We start from the raw sequence: 15,586 nt of genomic DNA, 5'->3' as shown, positions 1-15,586 counted from the left end.
AGGGGGACTTCAACCCACGGTCCCGGCGGCCTGCTGGGTACCCGCCGGGGTTGGCAAAGCAAAGTCTTTCAGAGGCTCATGCCTCGCCCCCCACCCCGCGCCAAGGGGGTGGGGCGCCGCGTAGGTTGCTCAAGCCTCCGCGGGAGGTGCGCTGCTCCCAGGGGAACGGCGCCCTTCTCGCGGATCCTCTCTCGCTTCGCCTTAGGTTTTTGTGCGTTCTTTTGCGCCTTGGATGTTTGAGCGGCAGACCTCTCGGCCACGGCCGCTGGAACATAGAGTAAAATAGGATGGAGGTTTTTTTACCCGACGGCGCGCCTCCTTCGCGGGAGGAGACTTTGAACCCACGGTCCCGGAGGCCGTATGGGTACCCACCAGGGTTCTCGCTCGCCCCCGCCGCTGGAAAGCAGGGGCCCGCCGAGTGCAGCGACAGTCAAGTTCTCTCGGATCTCTCTCTCTCTCCGCCTTAGGTTTTTGTGCGGTTCTTTGCCGCTTTGGGTTTTTGCGCTGCAGACCTCTCGGCCACGGCCGCTGGATCATAGAGTAAAATAGATAGAGGTTTTTTTACCCGACGGGCGCTCCTCCTTCGCTGGAGGAGACTTTGAACCCACGGTCCCGGAGGCCGCGGCGGTACTCCGCCAGGGTCCTCGCTCGCCCCCGCCGCTGGAAAGCAGGGGCCCGCCGAGTGCAGCGACAGTCAAGTTCTCTCGGATCTCTCTCTCTCTCTCCGCCTTAGGTTTTTGTGCGGTTCTTTTGCCGCTTTGGGGTTTTTGAGCGGCAGACCTCTCGGCCACGGCCGCTGGATCATAGAGTAAAATAGGATAGAGGTTTTTTTACTCGACGGGCGCCTCCTTCGCGGGAGGAGACTTTGAACCCACGGTCCCGAGGCCGTATGGGTACTCCGCCAGGGCCTCGCTCGCCCCCGCCGCTGGAAAGCAGGGGCCCGCCGAGTGCAGCGACAGTCATGGGCGCCGCGTAGGTTGCTCAAGCCTCCGCGGGAGGTGCGCTGCCTCCCAGGGGAACGGCGCTCCTTCTCGGATCTCTCTCTCTTCGCCTTAGGTTTTTGTGCGTTCTTTTGCCGCCTTGGGTTTTTGAGCGGCAGACCTCTCGGCCACGGCCGCTGGATCATAGAGTAAAATAGGATAGAGGTTTTTTACCCCGACGGGCGCCTCCTTCGCGGGAGGAGACTTTGAACCCACGGTCCCGAGGCCGCGGCGGTACTCGCCAGGGCCCCGGCTCAGCCCCCCGCCGCTGGAAAGCGGGGGGCCGCCGAGTGCAGCGACAGTCAAGTTCCCTTTTTTTTTCTTATCGCGCTCTGCGCTTTCGCTGTCGGTGCTCCGGAGGGGAGAGGCCGCGCCGGAGCCGCCGGCCTCTGCCGCGCACCCGGAGCTTGAGACGGGGGGGAGGTGGGCTAGGCCTCGCCCGGGCGGTTTCGCTGGATCGGGCCGGGCCGATAATGATCCTTCCGCAGGTTCACCTACGGAAACCTTGTTACGACTTTTACTTCCTCTAGATAGTCAAGTTTGATCGTCTTCCCGGCGCTCCGCCAGAGCCCCGCGAGGGGCCCCGGCGGGCCGGTCCGAGGACCTCACTAAACCATCCAATCGGTAGTAGCGACGGGCGGTGTGTACAAAGGGCAGGGACTTAATCAACGCGAGCTTATGACCCGCGCTACTGGGAATTCTCGTTGATGGGAAATAGTTTCAATCCCCAGTCCCGATCACGAGCGGGTTCAGCTGGTTACCCGCGCTCTCGGCGCAGGGTAGACACACGCTGATCCGCCCATTGTGGCGCCGCGCAGCCCCCCGACATCTAAGGGCATCACAGACCTGTTATTGCTCCATCTCGCGTGGCTGAACGCCACTTGTCCTCTAAGAAGTTTTTGACGCCGACCCAAGTGGCCGCGCCACTATTTAGCAAGCCGGAGTCTCGCTCATATCGGAATGAACCAGACAAATCGCTTCCACCAACTAAGAACGCCATGCACCACCACCCACAGAATCGAGAAAGAGCTATCAATCTGTCAATCCTTTCCGTGTCCGGGCCGGGAGGTTTCCCGTGTTGAGTCAAATTAAGCCGCAGGCTCCACTCCTGGTGGTGCCCTTCCGCCAATTCCTTTAAGTTTCAGCTTTGCAACCATACTCCCCGAACCCAAAGACTGCGTGGTTTCGCGCACGCCGCCCGGGCGGTCATGGGAATAACGCCGCCGGATCGCTGGTCGGCATCGCTTACGGTCGGAACTACGACGGTATCTGATCGCCTTCAACCTCCGACTTTCGTTTGATTAATGAAAACATTCTTGGCAAATGCTTTCTGGTCCGCCTTGCGCCGGTCCAAGAATTTCACCTCTAGCGCGCAATACGTAATGCCCCGCCGCCCTCTTAATCATGGCTCCGGTTCCAGAAACCCACAAAATAGAACCGAGTCCTATTCCATTATTCCTAGCTGCGTATTCAGCGGCGACGCCGCCTGCTTTGAACACTCTAATTTTTTCAAAGTAAACGCTTTGGGTTCTCGACCGACACCCAGCCAAGGGCATCCGGGGCGCCGAGGCAGGGACCTGGGACGGGCGGTGGCTCGCCTCTCGCGGACCGCCAGCCAGATCCCGAGATCCAACTACGAGCTTTTTAACTGCAGCAACTTTAATATACGCTATTGAGCTGGAATTACCGCGCTGCTGGCACCAGACTTGCCTCCAATGGGTCCTCGCCATGTGTTTAAGATACGCTATTCCAATTACAGGGCCTCGAAAGAGACCTGTATTGTTATTTTTCGCTACTACCTCCGAGTCGGAAATGGGTAATTTGGCGCGCCTGCTGCCTTCCTTGGATGTGGTAGCCGCTTTCAGGCTCCTCTCCGAATCGAACCCTGATTCCCCGTCACCCGTGGTCACCATGGTAGGCGCCTGATGTACCATCGAAAGTTGATAGGGCAGACACTGAATGAATCGCCGCCGCCGCGAAGGGCGAGCGATCGCCCGAGGTTATCTAGAGTCACCAAAGGTACCGGTCCGAGGACGGATCGCCCGGGGCCCGGATGGGTTTTGATCTGATAAATGCATCGCTGCCCTCAGCCTCCCGCCCCGCGAGGAGAGGCGGTCGCCCGGCCGGCGCCGCTTGCATGTATTAGCTCTGGAATTGCCACAGTTATCCAAGTACCGGTGGAGCGATCAAAGGGACCATAACTGATTTAATGAGCCATTCGCAGTTTCACTGTACCGCCGTGGGTGCACTTAGACCTGCATGGCTTTAATCTTTGAGACAAGCATATGTTACTGGCAGGATCAACCAGGTAACCCCTGTGGGTCGTAGGGACCAACCGACGCTGCGCTGCTTTTTGCTACACACGGGTCTCAGTCCGCCTGAGGAGGGGGCCTGGGCAGACCCCGCTTGACCTCGGCTAAGACCGCCGCCATAGGGCGACGCGCTGCTCGAACCTTCGGCGGGGTCGCTGCGCTGGGGTGGGTGGCCGCTGGGATCGCGCCGACGCCGGAAAAGTGTGTTTCACGGGACGGGGTACCCGCCGCGGCGCGCCGGACGCTGCCGCTGCTTCTGCCCTCCACGCCCGCCGTGACGGACTCCCGCGCCTGACCGCCGCTCAGGCCTCCTCCGGCGGGTTCGGCGCTTCCTCGGGCTGAGGGGGCCTGCTCGTAACGAACGCCCAAATTGCCCGGCGCGGCGTGCTGTCAAAGCCCAAACGTAAACCCATTGCACGCCGTGCTCCCTGCCAGGCACTCCCGATTTATAGCGGGCAGCGGGCTGGCCGGTGGGGTCTCTAGGCTAGGCGCGCCGCGCCCAATCGATCACGCTTTCGGCCGAGGGGACGCCGCCGCCGAACGCCCTCTCTCTCGCCTGTGTCCGTGTTTCAGGTGAAGCGCTCGATAGCTCCTCGCCCGGAGCTTCAGAAAGATTGCGCGCTCAAAACCTAAGTCGATATGGACTTAGTCGCTTTTTCGACTTTTTTTCGCCAGAGACTAAGTCCACAAAACACGCTGCTCACCAAATCGTACCCATGTAAAAGTTGTTCTGTGTAAACGCCACCTCCAGGGTCGCGGGAAAATTTGAATCATGCCCGGAGGAGGCCTCTCGGTCGGCCTGACTCGAGCCTCGGAGGGTATGGAAGTCGGACCTTTCCCCGGTTGACTTAGTGCAATTTTCAAACGAAAATCATCCAGGCGCTTCATCCGACCGATCGAGTCCGGTTATGCGCGCCTTCCCGACGCTTTCCCAATCGACTTCGCCGCCCTGGAGGAATTTTTTCGCTCAAAACCTAAGTCCAAACATCCAGGCGCTTCATCCGACCGACGAGTCCGGTTATGCGCCTTCCCGACGCTTTCCCACTCGACTTCCGCCGCCCTGGAGGAAATTTTTTTATGCTCAAAACCTAAGTCCAAACATCCAGGCGCTTCATCCGACCGATCGAGTCCGGTTAAGCGCGCTTCCCGACGCTTTCCCACTCGACTTCGCCGCCCTGGAGGAAATTTTTTGCGCTCAAAACCTAAGTCCAAACATCCAGGCGCTTCATCCGACCGATCGAGTCCGGTTAAGTGCGCCTTCCCGACGCTTTCCCACTCGACTTCGCCGCCCTGGAGGAATTTTTTTTCGCTCAAAACCTAAGTCCAAACATCCAGGCGCTTCATCCGACCGACGAGTCCGGGTTAAGCGCGCCTCCCGGACGCTTTCCCACTCGACTTCGCCGCCCTGGAGGAAATTTTTTGCGCTTCAAAACCTAAGTCCAAACATCCAGGCGCTTCATCCGACCGATCGAGTCCGGTTATGCGCGCCTTCCCGGACGCTTTCCCACTCGACTTCGCCGCCCTGGAGGAAATTTTTTTCGCTCAAAACCTAAGTCCAAACATCCAGGCGCTTCATCCGACCGATCGAGTCCGGTTATGCGCCTTCCCGGACGCTTTCCCACTCGACTTCGCCGCCCTGGAGGAAATTTTTTTTGCTTTCAAAACCTAAGTCCAGACATCCAGGCGCTTCATCCAGCCGATCTCGCCGGGTTAAGTGCGACTTCTCGACGCTTTCCCACTCGACTTCCGCCACCCTGGAGGATTTTTTTGCTTTCAAAACCTAAGTCCAAACATCCAGGCGCATATTTCAGACGATCTCGGCCGGGTTAAGTGCGACTTCCCGACGCTTTCCCACTCGACTTCGCCACCCTGGAGGATTTTTTTGCTTTCAAAACCTAAGTCCAAACATCCAGGCGCATATTTCAGACGATCTCGGCCGGGTTATGCGACTTCTCGGACGCTTCCCCACTCGACTTCGCCGGCCCTGGAGGAAATTTTTTTGCTTTCAAAACCTAAGTCCAAACATCCAGGCGCATATTTCAGACGATCTCGCCGGGTTATGCGACTTCCCGACGCTTTCCCACTCGACTTCCGCCACCCTGGAGGATTTTTTTGCTTTCAAAACCTAAGTCCAAACATCCAGGCGCGCATATTTCAGACGATCTCGGCCGGGTTATGCGACTTCTCGGACGCTTTCCCACTCGACTTCGCCGCCCTGGAGGAAATTTTTTGCTTTCAAAACCTAAGTCCAAACATCCAGGCGCATATTTCAGACGATCTCGGCCGGGTTAAGTGCGACTTCCCGACGCTTTCCCACTCGACTTCCGCCACCCTGGAGGATTTTTTTGCTTTCAAAACCTAAGTCCAAACATCCAGGCGCATATTTCAGACGATCTCGGCCGGTTATGCGACTTCTCGACGCTTTCCCACTCGACTTCGCCGGCCCTGGAGGAAATTTTTTGCTTTCAAAACCTAAGTCCAAACATCCAGGCGCATATTTCAGACGATCTCGCCCGGTTAAGTGCGACTTCCCGGACGCTTTCCCACTCGACTTCGCCACCCTGGAGGATTTTTTTGCTTTCAAAACCTAAGTCCAAACATCCAGGCGCATATTTCAGACGATCTCGGCCGGGTTAAGTGCGACTTCCCGACGCTTTCCCACTCGACCGCCGCCACCCTGGAGGATTTTTTTGCTTTCAAAACCTAAGTCCAAACATCCAGGCGCATATTTCAGACGATCTCGGCCGGTTAAGTGCGACTTCTCGACGCTTTCCCACTCGACTCCCGCCGGCCCTGGAGGAAATTTTTTTGCTTTCAAAACCTAAGTCCAAACATCCAGGCGCATATTTCAGACGATCTCGGCCGGGTTATGCGACTTCCCGGACGCTTTCCCACTCGACTTCGCCACCCTGGAGGATTTTTTTGCTTTCAAAACCTAAGTCCAAACATCCAGGCGCATATTTCAGACGATCTCGGCCGGGTTAAGCGCGACTTCCCGGACGCTTTCCCACTCGACTTCGCCACCCTGGAGGATTTTTTTGCTTTCAAAACCTAAGTCCAAACATCCAGGCGCATATTTCAGACGATCTCGCCGGGTTAAGTGCGACTCGGACGCTTTCCCACTCGACCCCCTCCACCCTGGAGGTATTTTTTAAGCGTTCAAAACCTAAGTCCAGACATCCAGGCGCATAATTCAGACGATCTCGGCCGGGTTAAGTGCGACTTCTCGGACGCTTTCCCACTCGACCCTCCACCCTGGAGGATTTTTTGCTGCTCAAAACCTACGCCCAGACATCCAGGCGCTGCACAGCCGATCAAGGCCGGGTTAAGAGCGACTTCTCGGACACACACATTTACGAACCCCCCGTGTCTGGATTTCAATTTTCCAAAGGGCCTGGGCTCACACATTAACCCCAACGCAGTAACACTTTTTAATGGGCATCGCTTTATTTCATTCTCGCCCTGGATGAATGTTTTCTATAAGGCCTGCGCCACAGACTAACCCCATCACAATAACACTTATTTGGGCATGATTTTATTTAATAAAGGCCCTGGATGAATGTTTTCTATATAAGCCCTGTGCTCACAGATTAACCCCATCACATAAACACTTTTTGGGCATGATTTTATTTAAAAAAGGCCCTGGATGAATGTTTTCTATAAGGCCTGCGCTCACAGACTAACCCCATCACAATAACACTTATGTGGGCATGATTTTATTTAATAAAGGCCCTGGATGAATGATTTCTATAAGGCCTGTGCTCACAGATTAACCCCATCACATAAACACTTATTTGGGCATGATTTTATTTAATAAAGGCCCTGATGAATGATTTCTATAAGGCCTGTGCTCACAGATTAACCCCATCACATAAACACTTATTTGGGCATGATTTTATTTAAAAAGGCCCTGATGAATGTTTTCTATAAGGCCTGCGCCACAGACTAACCCCATCACAATAACACTTATTTGGGCATGATTTTATTTAATAAAGGCCCTGGATGAATGTTTTCTATATAAGCCCTGTGCTCACAGATTAACCCCATCACATAAACACTTTTTGGGCATGATTTTATTTAAAAAGGCCCTGATGAATGTTTTCTATAAGGCCTGCGCTCACAGACTAACCCCATCACAATAACACTTATTTGGGCATGATTTTATTTAATAAAGGCCCTGGATGAATGATTTCTATAAGGCCTGAGCTCACAGATTAACCCCATCACATAAACACTTATTTGGGCATGATTTTATTTAATAAAGGCCCTGATGAATGTTTTCTATAAGGCCTGCGCTCACAGACTAACCCCATCACAATAACACTTATGTGGGCATGATTTTATTTAATAAAGGCCCTGGAGGAATGTTTTCTATAAGGCCTGCGCCACAGACTAACCCCATCACAATAACACTTATTTGGGCATGATTTTATTCTATAAAGGCCCTGGATGAATGTTTTCTATAAGGCCTGCGCCACAGACTAACCCCATCACAATAACACTTATTTGGGCATGATTTTATTTAATAAAGGCCCTGATGAATGTTTTCTATAAGGCCTGCGCCACAGACTAACCCCATCACAATAACACTTATTTGGGCATGATATTATTTAATAAAGGCCCTGGATGAATGTTTTACAAAGGGCCTGCGCCACAGACTAACCCTACACAGTAACACCTTATTGGGCATGATTTTATTTAATAGAGGCCCTGGATGAATGTTTTCTATAAGGCCTGCGCCACAGACTAACCCCATCACAATAACACTTATTTGGGCATGATTTTATTTAATAAAGGCCCTGATGAATGTTTTCTATAAGGCCTGCGCCAAAGACTAACCCCATCACAATAACATTTATTTGGGCATGATTTTATTCTATAAAGGCCCTGGATGAATGTTTTCTATAAGGCCTGCGCCACAGACTAACCCCATCACAATAACACTTAATTGGGCATGATTTTATTTAATAAAGGCCCTGATGAATGTTTTCTATAAGGCCCGCGCTCACAGACTAACCCTAACCCTAACCCTAACCCTAACCCTAGCCCTAACCCTAATCCTAACCCTAACCCTAACCCTAACCCTAACCCTAGCCCTAACCCTAACCCTAACCCTAACCCTAACCCTAACCCTAACCCCTAGCCCTAGCCCTAGCCCTAACCCTAACCCTAACCCTAACCCTAACCCTAACCCTAACCCTAACCCCAGCCCCTAGCCCTAGCCCTAACCCTAACCCTAACCCTAACCCTAACCCTAACCCTAACCCTAACCCTAACCCTAGCCCTAACCCTAACCCTAACCCTAACCCTAACCCTAACCCTAACCCTAACCTTATTGGGCATGATTTTACTCTATAAAGGCCCTGGGTGACAGTTTTACACAGGGCCTGGGGTCACAGACTAACCCCATCACAATAGCACTTATTTGGGCATGATTTTATTTAATAAAGGCCCTGGATAAATGTTTTCTTTAAGGCCTGCGCCACAGACTAACCTCTGCAAATAACACTCTTATGGGCATGATTGTATTTAATAAAGGCCCTGATGACAGTTTTCTTTAAGGCCTGCGCCACAGACTAACCCCATCACAATAACACATATTTGGGCATGATTTTATTTAATAAAGGCCCTGGAAAATGTTTTCTATAAGGCCTGCGCCACAGACTAACCCGACACAGTAACGCTTTATTGGGCATGATTTTATTTAATAAAGGCCCTGATAAATGTTTTCTTTAAGGCCTGCGCCACAGACTAACCTCTGCTATAATAACACTCTTATGGGCATGATTGTATTTAATAAAGGCCCTGATGACAGTTTTCTTTAAGGCCTGCGCCACAGACTAACCCCATCACAATAACACATATTTGGGCATGATTTTATTTAATAAAGGCCCTGGAAAAATGTTTTCTATAAGGCCTGCGCTCACAGACTAACCCGACACAGTAACTCTTTGTTGGGCATGATTTTACTTAATAAAGGCCCTGGAAAATGTTTTCTATAAGGCCTGCGCCACAGACTAACCCGACACAGTAACGCTTTATTGGGCATGATTGTATTTAAAAAGGCCCTGGAAAAATGGTTTCTATAAGCCCTGCGCTCACTGACTAACCTCATATAATAACGCTCTTATGGGCATGATTTTATTTAATAAAGGCCCTGATGACAGTTTTCTTAAGGCCTGCCTCACAGACTAACCCGACACAGTAACTCTTTATTGGGCGTGATTTTATTTAATAAAGGCCCTGGAAAATGTTTTTCTATAAGGCCTGCGCCACAGACTAACCCACCCATTAACTCTTTATTGGGCATGATTTTATTTAATAAAGGCCCTCGATGAATGTTTTCCATAAGGCCTGCGCCACAGACTAACCCCACTACAATAACACAGATTTGGGTATGATTTTATTTATTAAAGGCCCTGGATGAATGTTTTCACAAAGGCCTGCGCTCACAGACTCGCCCCAGTTAGCAGCGAGCGACGCGCAGGGCACGAATTTCAGAGTTTTTAGAGAAAAAAAAAAAAAAAAAAGTTGATGTAAAAGTTGCTCCTGGTAAACGGCCACCTCCGGGTCGCGGTGAAATTTGAATCGTGCCCGGGAAGAGGCCTCTCGGTCGGCCTGACTCGAGCCTCGGAGGGTATGGAAGTCGGACCTTTCCCGGTTGACTTAGTGCAATTTTCAAACGAAAATCATCCAGGCGCATATTTCAGCCGATCTCGTCCGGGTTAAGTGCGACTTCTCGACGCTTTCCCACTCGACCCCGCCTCCCTGAGAGGAAATTTTTTCGTTCAAAACCTAAGTCCAAACATCCAGGCGCATATTTCAGCCGATCTCGGCCGGGTTAAGTGCGACTTCGGACGCTTTCCCACTCGACCCCGCCTCCTGGAGGAAATTTTTTTCGCTCAAAACCTAAGTCCAAACATCCAGGCGCATATTTCAGCCGATCTCGGCCGGGTTAAGTGCGACTTCTCGACGCTTTCCCACTCGACTTCGCCTCCTGGAGGAAATTTTTTTTCGCTCAAAACCTAAGTCCAAACATCCAGGCGCATATTTCAGCCGATCTCGCCGGGTTAAGCGACTTCTCGGACGCTTTCCCACTCGACCCCGCCTCCTGGAGGAAATTTTTTTTCGCTCAAAACCTAAGTCCAAACATCCAGGCGCATATTTCAGCCGATCTCGGCCGGGTTATGCGACTTCTCGACGCTTTCCCACTCGACTCGCCTCCTGGAGGAAATTTTTTCGCTCAAAACCTAAGTCCAAACATCCAGGCGCATATTTCAGCCGATCTCAGCCGGGTTAAGTGCGACTTCTCGGACGCTTTCCCACTCGACCCGGCCTCCTGGAGGAAATTTTTTTTGCTTTCAAAACCTAAGTCCAGACATCCAGGCGCTTCATCCAGCCGATCTCGGCCGGGTTAAGTGCGACTTCTGACGCTTTCCCACTCGGACCCTCCACCCTGGAGGATTTTTTTGCTTTCAAAACCTAAGTCCAAACATCCAGGCGCATATTTCAGCCGATCTCGCCGGGTTAAGTGCGACTTCTCGGACGCTTTCCCACTCGACTTCGCCGCCCCCTGGAGGAAATTTTTTTGCTTTCAAAACCTAAGTCCAAACATCCAGGCGCATATTTCAGACGATCTCGGCCGGGTTAAGTGCGACTTCCCGGACGCTTTCCCACTCGACTTCGCCACCCTGGAGGATTTTTTTGCTTTCAAAACCTAAGTCCAAACATCCAGGCGCATATTTCAGATTTCGATCTCGCCGGGTTAAGTGCGACTTCCCGACGCTTTCCCACTCGACTTCGCCACCCTGGAGGATTTTTTTTTGCTTTCAAAACCTAAGTCCAAACATCCAGGCGCATATTTCAGACGATCTCGGCCGGGTTAAGTGCGACTTCTCGACGCTTTCCCACTCGACTTTCGCCGGCCCTGGAGGAAATTTTTTTGCTTTCAAAACCTAAGTCCAAACATCCAGGCGCATATTTCAGACGATCTCGGCCGGGTTAAGTGCGACTTCCCGGACGCTTTCCCACTCGACCCCGCCACCCTGGAGGATTTTTTTGCTTTCAAAACCTAAGTCCAAACATCCAGGCGCATATTTCAGACGATCTCGGCCGGGTTAAGTGCGACTTCCCGACGCTTTCCCACTCGACTTCGCCACCCTGGAGGATTTTTTTGCTTTCAAAACCTAAGTCCAAACATCCAGGCGCATATTTCAGACGATCTCGGCCGGGTTAAGTGCGACTTTCTCGACGCTTTCCCACTCGACCCTCCACCCTGGAGGTATTTTTTGCCGCTCAAAACCTAAGTCCAGACATCCAGGCGCATAATTCAGCCGATCTCGGCCGGTTAAGCGCGACTTCTCGGACGCTTTCCCACTCGACCCTCCACCCTGGAGGATTTTTTGCCGCTCAAAACCTACGCCCAGACATCCAGGCGCTCACAGCCGATCAAGGCCGGGTTAAGAGCGACTTCTCGACACACACATTTACGAACCCCGTGTCTGGATTTCAATTTTCCAAAGGGCCTGGGCTCACATTAACCCCAACGCAGTAACACTTTAATGGGCATCGCTTTATTTCATTCTCGCCTGGATGAATGTTTTCTATAAGGCCTGCGCCACAGACTAACCTCATCACAATAACACTTATTTGGGCATGATTTTATTTAATAAAGGCCCTGGATGAATGTTTTCTATATAAGCCCTGTGCTCACAGATTAACCCCATCACATAAACACTTTTTGGGCATGATTTTATTTAAAAAGGCCCTGGATGAATGTTTTCTATAAGGCCTGCGCCACAGACTAACCCCATCACAATAACACTTATGTGGGCATGATTTTATTTAATAAAGGCCCTGGATGAATGATTTCTATAAGGCCTGTGCTCACAGATTAACCCCATCACATAAACACTTATTTGGGCATGATTTTATTTAATAAAGGCCCTGGATGAATGATTTCTATAAGGCCTGTGCTCACAGATTAACCCCATCACATAAACACTTATTTGGGCATGATTTTATTTAAAAAGGCCCTGGATGAATGTTTTCTATAAGGCCTGCGCCACAGACTAACCCCATCACAATAACACTTATTTGGGCATGATTTTATTTAATAAAGGCCCTGATGAATGTTTTCTATATAAGCCCTGTGCTCACAGATTAACCCCATCACATAAACACTTTTTGGGCATGATTTTATTTAAAAAGGCCCTGGATGAATGTTTTCTATAAGGCCTGCGCCACAGACTAACCCCATCACAATAACACTTATTTGGGCATGATTTTATTTAATAAAGGCCCTGATGAATGATTTCTATAAGGCCTGAGCTCACAGATTAACCCCATCACATAAACACTTATTTGGGCATGATTTTATTTAATAAAGGCCCTGATGAATGTTTTCTATAAGGCCTGCGCTCACAGACTAACCCCATCACAATAACACTTATGTGGGCATGATTTTATTTAATAAAGGCCCTGGAGGAATGTTTTCTATAAGGCCTGCGCTCACAGACTAACCCCATCACAATAACACTTATTTGGGCATGATTTTATTCTATAAAGGCCCTGGATGAATGTTTTCTATAAGGCCTGCGCCACAGACTAACCCCATCACAATAACACTTATTTGGGCATGATTTTATTTAATAAAGGCCCTGGATGAATGTTTTCTATAAGGCCTGCGCCACAGACTAACCCCATCACAATAACACTTATTTGGGCATGATATTATTTAATAAAGGCCCTGATGAATGTTTTACAAAGGGCCTGCGCTCACAGACTAACCCTACACAGTAACACCTTATTGGGCATGATTTTATTTAATAGAGGCCCTGGATGAATGTTTTCTATAAGGCCTGCGCTCACAGACTAACCCCATCACAATAACACTTATTTGGGCATGATTTTATTTAATAAAGGCCCTGATGAATGTTTTCTATAAGGCCTGCGCCAAAGACTAACCCCATCACAATAACATTTATTTGGGCATGATTTTATTCTATAAAGGCCCTGATGAATGTTTTCTATAAGGCCTGCGCTCACAGACTAACCCCCCATCACAATAACACTTAATTGGGCATGATTTTATTTAATAAAGGCCCTGATGAATGTTTTCTATAAGGCCCAAGGCCACAGACTAACCCCCTAACCCTAACCCTAAACCTAACCCTATCGCTAACCCCTAATCCTAACCCTAACCCTAACCCTAACCCTAACCCCTAGCCCTAACCCTAACCCTAACCCTAACCCTAACCCTAACCCTACCCCAGCCCTAGCCCTAACCCCTAACCCTAACCCTAACCCTAACCCTAACCCTAACCCTAACCCCAGCCCCTAGCCCCAGCCCTAACCCTAACCCTAACCCTAACCCTAACCCTAACCCTAACCCTAACCCTAACCCTAACCCTAGCCCTAACCCTAACCCTAACCCTAACCCTAACCCTAACCCTAACCCTAACCTTATTGGGCATGATTTTACTTATAAAGGCCCTGGGTGACAGTTTTACACAGGGCCTGGGGTCACAGACTAACCCCATCACAATAGCACTTATTTGGGGCATGATTTTATTTAATAAAGGCCCTGATAAATGTTTTCTTTAAGGCCTGCGCTCACAGACTAACCCCTGCATAATAACACTCTTATGGGCATGATTGTATTTAATAAAGGCCCCTGATGACAGTTTTCTTTAAGGCCTGCGCTCACAGACTAACCCCATCACAATAACACATATTTGGGCATGATTTTATTTAATAAAGGCCCTGGAAAATGTTTTCTATAAGGCCTGCGCCACAGACTAACCCGACACAGTAACGCTTTATTGGGCATGATTTTATTTAATAAAGGCCCTGATAAATGTTTTCTTTAAGGCCTGCGCTCACAGACTAACCTCTGCTATAATAACACTCTTATGGGCATGATTGTATTTAATAAAGGCCCTGATGATGTTTTCTTAAGGCCTGCGCCACAGACTAACCCCATCACAATAACACATATTTGGGCATGATTTTATTTAATAAAGGCCCTGGAAAAATGTTTTCTATAAGGCCTGCGCCACAGACTAACCCGACACAGTAACTCTTTGTTGGGCATGATTTTACTTAATAAAGGCCCTGGAAAATGTTTTCTATAAGGCCTGCGCCACAGACTAACCCTTACACAGTAACGCTTTATTGGGCATGATTGTATTTAAAAAGGCCCTGGAAAAATGGTTTCTATAAGCCCTGCGCTCACTGACTAACCCTCACATAATAACGCTCTTATGGGCATGATTTTATTTAATAAAGGCCCTGATGACAGTTTTCTTTAAGGCCTGCCTCACAGACTAACCCGACACAGTAACTCTTTATTGGGCGTGATTTTATTTAATAAAGGCCCTGGAAAATGTTTTTCTATAAGGCCTGCGCCACAGACTAACCCACCCATTAACTTTATTGGGCATGATTTTATTTAATAAAGGCCCTCGATGAATGTTTTCCATAAGGCCTGCGCCACAGACTAACCCCACTACAATAACACAGATTTGGGTATGATTTTATTTATTAAAGGCCCTGATGAATGTTTTCTACAAAGGCCTGCGCCACAGACTCGCCTCATAGCAGCGACGCTGCAGGGCACGAATTTCAGAGTTTTTAGAGAAAAAAAAAAAAAAAAAAAAAAAAAAAAATTAAAGTTGATGTAAAAGTTGTTCTGGTAAACGGCACCTCCGGGTCGCGTGAAATTTGAATCGTGCCCGAAGAGGCTCTCGGTCGGCCTGACTCGGAGCCTCGGAGGGTATGGAAGTCGGACCTTTCCCCGGTTGACTTAGTGCAATTTTCAAACGAAAATCATCCAGGCGCATATTTCAGCCGATCTCGTCCGGGTTAAGTGCGACTTCTCGACGCTTCCACTCGACCCCGCCACCCTGGAGGAAATTTTTTGCTTTCAAAACCTAAGTCCAGACATCCAGGCGCATATTTCAGCCGATCTCGCCGGGTTATGTGCGACTTCGGACGCTTTCCCACTCGACCCGCCTCCTGGAGGAAATTTTTGCCGCTCAAAACCTAAGTCCACACATCCAGGCGCTGCTTACAGCCGATCAAGTCCGGGTACGTGCGCACTTCTCGGACACACACATTTACGAACCCCGTGTCTGGATTTCAATTTTCCAAAGGGCCTGGGCTCACATTAACCCCAACGCAGTAACACTTTAATGGGCATCGCTTTATTTAATTCTCGCCTGGATGAATGTTTTACAAAGGGCCTGCGCCACAGACTAACCCTACACAGTAACACCTTATTGGGCATGATTT

This window comes from Puntigrus tetrazona, unplaced genomic scaffold (assembly GCF_018831695.1).
Source record: "Puntigrus tetrazona isolate hp1 unplaced genomic scaffold, ASM1883169v1 S000000003, whole genome shotgun sequence".
Taxonomy (NCBI): domain Eukaryota; kingdom Metazoa; phylum Chordata; class Actinopteri; order Cypriniformes; family Cyprinidae; genus Puntigrus; species Puntigrus tetrazona.
The sequence above is the reverse complement of the archived record's forward strand: the minus strand, read 5'-3'. Positions refer to the sequence as shown.